This window comes from Ruditapes philippinarum, unplaced genomic scaffold (genome assembly GCF_026571515.1).
Source record: "Ruditapes philippinarum isolate M1 unplaced genomic scaffold, ASM2657151v2 ctg15017_1_1_1_1, whole genome shotgun sequence".
In the NCBI taxonomy this organism is placed as follows: Eukaryota; Metazoa; Mollusca; class Bivalvia; order Venerida; family Veneridae; genus Ruditapes; species Ruditapes philippinarum.
This window is the reverse complement of record NW_026860064.1, coordinates 997-12,908: the sequence shown is the minus strand read 5'-3', so window position 1 is coordinate 12,908 and position 11,912 is coordinate 997. Positions and strand designations below refer to the sequence as shown.

Genomic DNA, 11,912 nt, shown 5'->3' with positions numbered 1-11,912 from the left:
TATTTTGTTATCTAAAATTACCTTTAAAGAATCAACAAAACGAATTCGTTTCAAAGAATGAAATTGCTGCATGCGTAGAATATCGTGAATTTAACAAATCAAATTAGAACAGCACATTATAGTAGAATTATCTTCCCATCAGATAATGTAAAATGGGATTTAAACGATTTTGGATAATTCTCCAAGGACTTGTTTGACATAGTATTTTTGCAACTTAATAAAAGTAAATCATGAAGAACCTTCCTTGCATTTATTGTGGTGCGTGCATCTCCTGCTGAAACTTACTTTTCATTGATTATAATAAATATAATTTTGAATATATGAATATCCCCATTGTTATGGGAACAAGGACATCATAAAGAAAAGTTCTCAGTGCGTATTTGAGTCATAAGTTATTACATAGCATAAGGTCGGGTATAACAATATGTTTGATTTGATCAAGATTTTATAATATAATTTAGTCACGTTTTCATTTCCTATTATACTTTGTACCTTTATGTAGAAAAATCTCTAGTTTAAGCAAGTATCGTTGGTATTAAATTATATGCAACTTATCATTATGTTATGACATTCACAAAATGTTTTGAAGTGAGAAAGATGTGTGGTATATGGATTCCCCATTTGCTGGAACATGAGCAGGAAAAGGCTCTCGTTCAATGCGCTTAGTTTTTGCTTAGACAATATCAAAATTACAATGCGCCGTCAGGAAAACAACCAAACAGGTTGGGCTACAATTTCTGGCAAAAGAACCTTCATTGCAAAAAGGACCATCAGCATAATGAAAATGACGTATGTCATTTTCTTTACAACTTATGATCCTGTCATTCCGGTTCGATTCGAAAAGCACATAAATTATATTAATGCAACAATTTTCAAGACAAACGTTTTCGGAAACTAAACAAATACTTTCGAAAACGAGAAACTTTCTGAAGCAGCAAAAAAGTGTCGTGCTCCCTCATTCTCCGTATTCATGACTTAGCCCCTAGGGACTTATTTTTCTTTCCAAAGCTAAAAATAACTTTCAGGTGGATAATTGTTTACCTCGATTCTGCACAATTTCAGTGTTATCATAGCTTACCTAAAAAAACTTTGAAAGGCCGTCGAAGATTCGATTCATAGACTCAAATTTAATACCTCAAGGAAAATAATTTAGTGTAACTTTCAAAAAATTACGTGCTAAAATGCATTCATAAAACTTTCTTCCGTATTGTATTTATAATGTAAATTATATAGACAAGTATAGTAAGGGAAAAACCTTCCACAGTGTGTAATGGTAATAATGCTGCATTACAAGAACTAGAAATTTTATACATTGTGGTTTGTCTACAAACAATTCATCAATATTTTTGAACATAGAGTATTCTGAATTTCTTTGAAAGCTTTCTTAAAGTTTCCAATTACAAACTTTAAAACTAAATGTAACTGTTTCATAAAGCAAATAAATGGGGAAAAAACAACAAAATGTACAGTGTTTTAAATATAAATGCAATCTCAATGGATCAGTAAAATTAATATAAATGTACATATAGACATATATCACGGGGGTGGAACCCCATATGAATCTCAAAAATGAGCATCAGTAAAAATGATATGTGAATTTCCGCTGCACCAGATGTGAAGCATAACAACAGATGTGACTGGAAAAATAGGTCGATCGCAGGGTAAGTTTTCATCTTTTTAAATATTTATATAAAATTCAATCCTTATTTTAAGAAAATCGAAATGTGATTCTACCCTCCTGACTCTCCTCTATACTACCCATTGTTGTTTTGGATTTCTATGCAGTCTTCATTGAGATATTCTTTCCGTCGTGGGTTCTGGCGTGTCCAAAATATGCAATGTGAATGAAGAAAATGTCACTAAACGGACTCAAAAAACAGAGATTTGACGAAATCTCACTACAGGTCGATGCTAAACATTCAAACAAATCCTGGTTTAAACATTTATTGAGATTTGGCTACATACAAGGGAATCGCTGCTCAAAATTGCATTTGAGCTCCAGATGTGCTGAAGAGATTCACATGTGCATAACATAAAAATTAGCAACATAATTACGCATCACTTTTATACAGCAATCTAGAATTTATTCTATTGTGTATCATTCTGTAATAAATACTATTATCCGAAATAGACACATTTTCACGAGACGAGCTTGAATAACATAGTATCCATATAGAAAGACATGTAAGACATTCTGCATACGAAAGGTTTTGAAAATACGTAGATATGGTGGGAAGGCCTTGCTTATTTTGATTTATTGACGTCGTTTTACTGCAGTCATTCCCTTTTTATGCCACCATGCATTAATTAATTAATTAATTAATTATTCACTCGACTGCACTGTCTGCTTAATAGGGGAGTAATGTGAAGCGTGTTTGAATTTGTTATGATGCTGTAAGAAAGTAAGTGATAAACTTTAAAAAAAAGATCAAAGAAGATTTGCATATTTATTTTCCACATCAAGAAACGTCCCTGCAGAATATTTACATGGTTCACTTCATGCCCACAGTCGCAATTATGGGTCAATGCCTATCTGAATTTTATCCCTGCTCTGTAATTCTTTGAATGGTTTTAAAGAAACTTTAACATATCTTAACAGTATTGAGCGGACATGCGTAGCTCATAATGCACAAGGCTTGTTTTTTTGAAAATGTTCATGTACGCAAAAAGATCACTAAACTTATTCTCCGCTTTATAACTATTATTTCAGTGGGAACTGTAAATAATAAACACTTTCGTAATTCGTTTCTTTTCTTTTTTTTCAGGAAAATGGGTCGTTTTCTAGGCACAAAAAAGAAAGGTTTAAAACTTTCAAGAATAAAACGTCACTTGTATTGTGAAAAGAGGAAGTCATCAGCGCTTACATCTCCTTTTTCGTCTTTTAAATTGTCCCCATGTGTCAAAAGATTCCGCGTATCGCAGACTCCAAAGTCCAAGAATTCACCATAAAGTGCACGTATTACTTTTTTTCCAATTCAAAGGAAAAACGCTTAATATTCAATTCACAACTATTAAGTCCCATTATTATTATGATTATTATAGAAACGGCAAAAGCCGTCCATATGGCAAATACGCCGAAAATAACAGGGACGGCATAAAGCCGTCCCTATGACAGTGAAAGGGTTAATTTATGGAGAGAAGCCAATCATAAATTGAAATATTATGTTTATTAAAATTCTCATTTCTGTTTATCATGCGATAAAACAGTTATACTATATCGAACTCTACTATTATGAAGAAATATCATGACCTGGGGCGGCATCTCGGGTTATCCTTTCAGACAATGTTCGCAGCCCATATTCTGTAAAGTAAACCTTCGATGTCGCATCAGGCCATGATATTAACACATAACAGTCTGTCGCTATAACTATAACTTGATATATAGATATTTTTATGAATGTAAACATTATTATTTAGAAACATATTATATGACACGATAGCTTTACAACGTTCAATACTTTCAGTTTGGTTTGTCCAAGTTACATATTATTTATTAGTGAATTGTTTATCATAAGAGTACTATCCACTCTGCGTCAACATTTTCATGTACTCGGGCCTCTTAGTGTATCTAATGCTAGCATAAGCTAGTAAGCTCTGTCACTGTGGTAATCAAACACACTCATGTTACAATTGAACTTCCAGCTAAAGCTGCAAAACCTATATTGTTTCTATAGATTGGCTATTCAATGATTATATGGAAGTGGTCCGTTGTTTTGTAGATGGTTTTCTACATCACTTATGAATCTCTTAAGCACATCTGGAGCTCAAATACAATTTTGAGCAGCGATTCCCTTGTATGTAGCCAAATCTCAATAAATGTTTAAACCAGGATTTGTTTGAATGTTTAGCATCGACCTGTAGTGAGATTTCGTAAACTCTCTATTTTTTGAGACCGTTTAGTGACATTTTCTTCATTCACATTGCATGTTTTGGACACACCAGAACCCACGACGGAAAGAATATCTCGATAAAGACTGCATAGAAACCCAAAACAACAATGGGTAATATAGAGGAGAGTCAGGAGGGTAGAATCACATTTCGATTTTCTTAAAAAAAGGATTGAATTTTATATAAATGTTTAAAAAGATGAAAACTTACCCTGCGATCGGCCTATTTTTCCAGTCACATCTGGTGTTATGCTTCACATCTGGTGCAGCGGAAATTCACATATCATTTTTACCGATGCTCATTTTTGAGATTCATATTGGGTTCCACCCCCGTGTATATGTTTTGTTACATAAATGTTTATTAAATAGTTTGACAAAAACGTCACATTCAATGCCGTGACCAGGATTCGAACCTGGGTTGTCACGGCCAAAACGCGAAGTACTAACCACTATACGAACATGGCTATAACTGCTGAACTGACAGAGTTGGTTAAACCTTTTTATTTCTATTTATCAAAAGCCCATCTTACCGGTTACACAATTATTTACACTCTGATTAATAACGCTCCGCTTTTAGATCTGATCGTGACAAAATACGAAGTCATTTCTGGTGACCTTTCACACAGCCAATCATCGGTGAACTTTCATAATTTTGAAAGCGATGTGGTTTCCAATTTTAATCCTAGTAAAACCAATACTGAGTAGGTAGTTTTCACGATTTCGAGAACAAACATTGCGTTGCATGTAAACTGGCAAAACAATCTTGCCCATAAAAAGTTGACTATATCATTTCAAATTAATTTGTAAAAAAATACTTTAAACATTTTTTGTAACACAAATCAAAAATTTGCTTAACTTCCACGGATAACGGTATTTCGATATTTTTTCTAATGCTTATGTAGAACCCGATTTGATTGCACTGATAAAAAGAGCTTTCTCGGGAAATCGGAATTATAAAGAAGATGAAACATATACGGTCGTGATCATATCTACATAAAATAAATAAATAGATATGAACTTAAGTCAGATTTCAAAATAAAATACTTGAAACAATGAATATACCATTGAACTGATAAGATGTCTAGAACACAGTTTAAATGATAATTATTATTTTGTTAGATAGTTGGCATTGCTAATTTGGTCTGTAAGTGATGAATAATATTATTTATTAAATAGTTTTAAAATGTGTAAAATTCATTAAAAGGAAAGATTTCACGTTAACTGAGTCTCAATCTTTTATAAATAACTACTACTTTCAATGAAATTATTACGTTTTAAATTGATCAACATGAAGGGAAGTTTTAATCATAACATCAATGTTAAATTTTTGAGCTGCACTTTAAAATGTTATCATGGTTCCTTATGACCTTCTGCTACACATCCCTTTACAAACAAAGATGGCAATGAGTCAATGTAACAACGAAAACCGTTTTATATTTGACAAATTGTCAACAATAGAAGCATGGAAATGCATGTAAAGTGATTTCTAGATCGTTAAAAAGAAACAAACATTAGAAAGTTCCAAAATATTTTATTTTATATTTTACAAAAACAATAGTTAGATTCTCATTTTTTGTTAACTGAAATATTCATTAAATATCGAATGCCTGCTTAATCATTTACATATCCCTAAGCTTTTCTTATTTGTGTCATACAACTTCGTGAGGAACAAATGAAAACTATTCTTAATCGCATAACACTGACTTATTCTTATAGAAACCTTATTTCGGACATAGATAAATAAAAAAAATCAAATTTTACGTGCTTAGATGCATACATATTTGAGCACTTCTGATCCATTTTATGTTTGGTCTTTATTTCATACAATATTCATGCTATGTAAAAACACAATAATAAAAAAATAAAGTTGGAGTGTATCACAGTTTCTTTAGTGCTTGCTGACTGTACAATTCTACAATTTATCCTAAATGAGCATTGGTTTTCATCGATAATTGGTCAAATTTGAAACGTGTTGTGTTGTAAGATACACTCATTGAGATCATTGTTTTCATATGGATTTGCAGCAGAATGTCATGATGAACTATGATTGCATATGCAGTTACATTTTAAAAGATAATGTTCTGATTGATTTTTTTCTTCCGTTATCAATGTTGTTATGTTGTACAATATAACACACAAATTTAAGGAATGTAATGTCATCATTGGAATTATAAAAGATGAAAACTCAATTGATTGTATAATATGTCCTTTAAATAAATTTTAAACATTTAATAAATTTTAATAAATGATATAATTTATCACTTACAAACCTAATTAACAATACGAAATATCTTAAAAAGACTTATTATCACGAAAACTGCGTTCTAGACCACTTATCAGTACAATGCTATAGTGAATGCATCAAGTACTTTACAATGTTAAGATATGGATATTACACTGCGGTATACCGTACCCCGGATATTGCTCGATATTATGAGGACTTTCATCCCATTTCGCGACTTTGAACGAGGAAGGATGTAAGTTCAGTGACGATATTTAGTCATTTGGAATTGGTTTGATATCAATTTTATAAAAAAAAAAAACAAATACTTCGATAATTTCTCTAGTTGCTGAAACCCAAAAAATGTTGAGAAATAGCTTTGAAATGTAATTAGGAGGTAAAATTCGTCTCTTTGCTCACGTGATAAATGAGCTCGGATCAGTTAAATTTGATGTTTTTGTGCATATACTTCCTTAAAAGAAAAACTTGAATCGACTGAAATGTGATAATAATGATAATGTTTATGATGTAAATGTTCAATCAAAAATAGAACCCCAGATGACAGTGCATTTTGAGAATAAAAACACATGTCAGTGTACCGAGTATTGCGCTATAGTTGCCCGCCGGTGTCACGAGTATTGCTTTTTAGTGTAACGAGTATTGGTTATCAATATAGAGTAAATGCAAGTAGTAAACACAGAGTATTTAGACTATTTACCACATTTAATTTTAAATATTTCTTATTGTGTATACTTATTTACACTATATGTGCAGAATATGCAGAGTTCGGAGGTACTTTACTGGAAACATCTGCGAATAATCCAGATTTTCATTCCTGCTCATGGAACGAACTCGGCAATTTTCTGTGTTTACAAAGTTCTCGTTGCTATCGAAGGATCAACCTTTCCAGAATTTGTTAATAATTATTGCATATCTTACTATAAATAGTAAAAAAATGCATCCAAAGTGCATTAATGCTGCCTCAAGATTGTCAGTATTAGATGGTATTGAGCAAGTGTGCCAATATCTAATATCAACCGACTTCCTACTATGCCAAAAATCCATATAAAGGTAACTTTCGGTCATTTTGTACCTACACTCTAGCAACGGCAGACCGTCTACACGTGAAATGTGTTACGTCATTAGCAATGAGTTACCGTATGACTGCCGAGCGGGTACAGCTAAAAAAATCGAATAATGGATTTTGATAAGATGATGATAAAGGGCAGCAGCTGCATTAAGAAGGTAATGTTTCTTATTACCTTTTACATCAGAAAGGCGTGTTTTAGGGCTGTCTTGTGCTGTCCTGTTTTTGTTTGGGGTCCGCCTGGGCTCCTTGCCACTGGTTCGTGTTGCTGGGTCGTGGGGGGGTTGCCGCCTTTCCTTGTTGATCTTGTTATCATATTTAAAGGCTTTACACCCCACCCCTTTTGAGGCCCCAAATAGTGTAAAACATAAGCTATTTAGAAATTTTGAGTTTGAGAAATGTTGTTCAAAAGAGTGATCACTTTTTCGGCGCCACACCTCCCCACCCCCCATTAAAAAGGTACATCAAGGGGATGTCACAGGGGTGTGTGCCCCCTTCTGTTTGGCGGTTTGAAGTGGGACAGTAGCCCCTCTTATCTCCGAGAAGATTTGGGACTTGTGGGCAGAGCTGCATTACTGGTACTGGTACTGGTACTGCAGTATGTACTGCAGCGATTTTGCAAGTACTGGTACTGATACTGAATTACTCTTACAAAATTTTGCTACTACTGGTACTGGTACTGCATTACTGTCTTAAAAAGTGGTACTGCTACTGCATTACCCAGTACTTTTGGTTTTGATAAAAATTAAAAATAGCATCAATTTTTCTCATAAAATAAAGCTGTAAATTACATTAACTATATTTTATTTATGTGAAAAAGAAAGTTATCAAATCTAAAGATAATTTGCTGCAATATTCCTTCAAATGTTAACATAGTATTCATCATAAAAAGCACCAAAGACTTTAAATAAAAATTAAATTAAGATAAACAGACTCAATAACTCTTTACCCTAAAATATCCTTATTAAAATCTTTTATTACTTTGTATTTACTAGTAAAAGAGCAAAATAAACACTAATTAATTTCTTCTATTCTAAATAATCCCATTTCAAGTGAAAAAAGTGATATTGTTAGCACCATAAAAAGTTGTTATTTACTTTGGTATAAATTGAACAGAGGTGTGAAGGTGTGAAAGGCAACAAAAGACTGTTGTGTTTTAAATCATGAAAGATGTTTGCATTGTATTTATACAGTTGACTGGTTACTGAACAATTAGATATGACATGAATATATGTTGTAAATATTGTTTGTAAGTTGTAAATATGTTATGTTAACTTTAAAGTAAATTATGATTTTATTTCTTTGCTGAATAATATTTGCAATTATTTGTTTGACACTGTATTTATTCAAACTTTGATGAATATATAAAAGTAATGGTACTGATACTTAATTACTTCACCAAAAAAAGTACTGGTACTGCAGTACCGAACTAAAATCTAGTACTGGTACTGGTAATGGTACTGCATAATTTGCCAAGTACTGGTACTGGTACTTAAGTACTACACCCTTAGTACTGATGCAGCTCTGCTTGTGGGGGGGGGGGGGGCTAAAATGGCCTCAGGTCGATTTAAACGTACCGTGTAATCAACGCCGAAAATCTTAGACTTTATCTCAATCAATTGAGAAGTTGCTGCACCTTGAAATCAGTTTTGATGGGGAAAAAAACAACGCAAAACAGATATTTTTGGCAATTTTGAGACGTCCCCCGTTGTCATGGTAACTGGAAATTTAAAATTGAGCATTGTGTTCCACAGGCTATGGTCCAGCCAACATTTGTGCCCAGTTTGATCAGTATTGAAGCATTTTTTATAGTTTCATAGCAGTTTGAACTTGTAACAAAAGGCTTACATTTAAGGTATCTGACATTTATCCACATGAACTACAACAAACGAACTCTTGAAATTTTAGTACATCATTTTTGGATCTTCATATTACTATCAACAACAATTCTATTCACACGAAAATCTATGATAAAAGAGATGACTTTGACTTTTGTATAGTTAATTACCCACATTTAGATGGAGACGTGCCCCATGCAACATCTTACGGGGTTTATGTTTCTCAGTTAATTAGATTCGCTAGAGCTTGTAGCAACGTAAAGGATTTCAACGAGCGGAATATTTTTATTACCAGCAAGCTTCTAAAACAAGGCTACCGCTATCATAAATTACAGAAATATTTTACTAAATTTTACAATCGTAACTTTGATTTAATTTCTAAATTCAATAGGGATTTAAAAACTCTTCTGCGACAAGGGATTAGCCAGCCTGGTTTTTATGGCGATGTGATTTACAAACTTTGGGTCATGGTAGTTTTTCTGCTGTTTTTACTAAAATCATTAAACGTTTTATTAAAAGAGGTTATGACCCTACTATTTTCAGACATACTGCATGTTTAGTGTTCAACCCTTTTACAGTTGGACACTACGCTTTCCTCCTTTGATCACATCCAAGTGGGAGACTCTATGATGGATAGTTCGTAAAGCCCTTTGGGACTGAATTATCTTAATGTTCGTCTTCTGCCTTGCTTCGTCGGGCCCTTGTAGGTGATTTTCTTGTTGCTCTGTCTTCCTTTAGGACATTGAGTACTTTTGTTATGGTCATTGGGTTTACTTTTATATGTTTCTACATGATCATTTTAGTGTTTTACTTATTTAACCTTTTGTAACCATGACAACTGTTAGAATTTCACTTGGCGGGGATTCTTTTTATTTACACTGTCTCGTTTATAGGAACATGGTGGGGCTAAGAGCGAGGTTTGGTGCACCATTAACCGGTTTAAACTCCCTAGCAGTCATTATTATGCTGCTGACCGTTCCAAGGCGGCGCCACACTGTGTTCCTCAGATGTATGTCTATGTTGTTTTATACTGATTTGGTGACACTTTTGCTTGTGTCCCTTGTTGTTTTCTCGTCTACGGTAAGTATCTTCCCCATTGCCTCTAGTTTTTATTTCTTTGATTAACCCCCACCCCTTCCCCCGGTCGCCTGTCCCCTTCCCCTTTGTGGGCCTATTATTATTTTCTTTGAATTCCTAATCAGTTACAAATTATTTATCATTTAATGATTAACCTGTCCGTGCTCTGTCTTTGCCCTGTCCTGTTTTTGTTTGGGGTCCGCCTGGGCTCCTTGCCATTGGTTCTTGTTGCTGGGTCATATGGGGGTTGCGTTCATTGAACGCCGCCTTTCCTTGTTGATCTTGTTTATCATATTTTAAATCAATGAAAACAGGCTTTTTTCGCAATATGCTCATGCAGTAAAAGGTTAAGACGATACCGGCATGCTTGGACGGCATAAGCCCTCGGGCCAATATTTTACTAAGTGTGTCGATATGTTTCTTAAAGCAAACTTGCCCTGTAAAAACCTATTACACAAATGTATTAATGTCATCTAAATATGTTTTTTTCTTCTTCTTTTCAGAGATGGGTCTCTCTTGAGACATGCATTTAAAGATTTTTATCGTCAATTTTGATGGTTCTACCCTGCTCCCGACCCTGCTTCCGTTCTGCACACACTTTATTTCATCCATAGTGTGATTTTCAGTCAAATGGGAAATTAAATCTCTGTATTAGCCCGTAGGAAAAGAACAGTAATAACACTGAAAATGCATTGTTGAATCTGAATATTTGAATAAATATCATATAAACAGTACATTATCAGCAGAATGCAATTTTATCGATAAACAGACGTGAAAATTAGACAAAAATATCGATTTTCCATACTAATGTGCTCATTTTGTTTTGCAATACACCGTATACTAAAGTTGGGCTATTTTGCAATACTCTGTACACTTAAAATCAATACTCGGTACACGTTCTTGTATCTTTTTTGGCCTGTAACTTTTTGTACTTTCACACCTTCTGCCTGAAATTTGGACAAAGCATACTTGGATTGTGAATAAAAAAAAATTGCTCGATTCAATTTTTTTTATATGGGTAATATAATAATTTCTAACGATTCTACGGTATCGCGGTCAGTATTTCCTACCTAGTGAGCAGCAGATCGTTTAGAGGTAGTTTAATCAATTTTACAAATACCTGTAATACTTTTATGTCTTTTAGAGCTACAAAATTTCCTCTAGATATATAAAACCCGTTGAAATAAATGAAAAAGCCATTAGTTTGGAAAATATCGTCGTTGAACTTACCTTCGTTCTCCGTTCAAAGTCGCGAAATGGGATGAAAGTCCTCGAAAATATCGAGCAATATCCGGGGTACGGTATACCGCAGTGTATTATAAGTAGAAATAAAGAGGTTAGACCAAATGTGTCAGTTCAGTGGTGATAGCCGTGATCGTATAGTGGTTAGTACTTCGCGTTGTGGCCGCGACAACCCAGGTTCGAATCCTGGTCACGGCAGTGGTTGTGACAGTCGCTATTTTGGCACAGCTGAACTTTTTTTTGAATAACGCAATAATAGAAAAAATGAATTAGCGTCCTGGGAATAAAAAGTATCACATCCTCTATCGTGGCTGCTAACTGTAAAGCGTAGACTTCCGAAACCATTTTTCCTTCAACCGCCTTTTTGGAACATATTTGTCCAATCTTCCTGCTATTTATTACAATGAATAATCACAGCAATAAAAATTAACTGCTTCCACATATCTCTGACTTCCTACGAAACACATTTGTGTCATTATGTGATATTTTTGTAAAGACGATAGTTAAATGATGTTTTAATATTTAAGTTGCTTTTTTGTTATTTATGTCTATCAGGAATG

The 11,912-nt window shown here is 33.8% G+C and overlaps 1 non-coding gene across 1 annotated transcript; it reads left to right on the top strand.

Annotated features, from left to right (window-relative positions):
• The first annotated feature begins 11,478 nt into the window (after positions 1–11,478).
• Positions 11,479–11,550, top strand: Trnah-gug (transfer RNA histidin (anticodon GUG)). The gene has a single exon. It is a non-coding gene; the product is annotated as a tRNA-His (tRNA).
• The last annotated feature ends 362 nt before the right edge of the window (positions 11,551–11,912 follow it).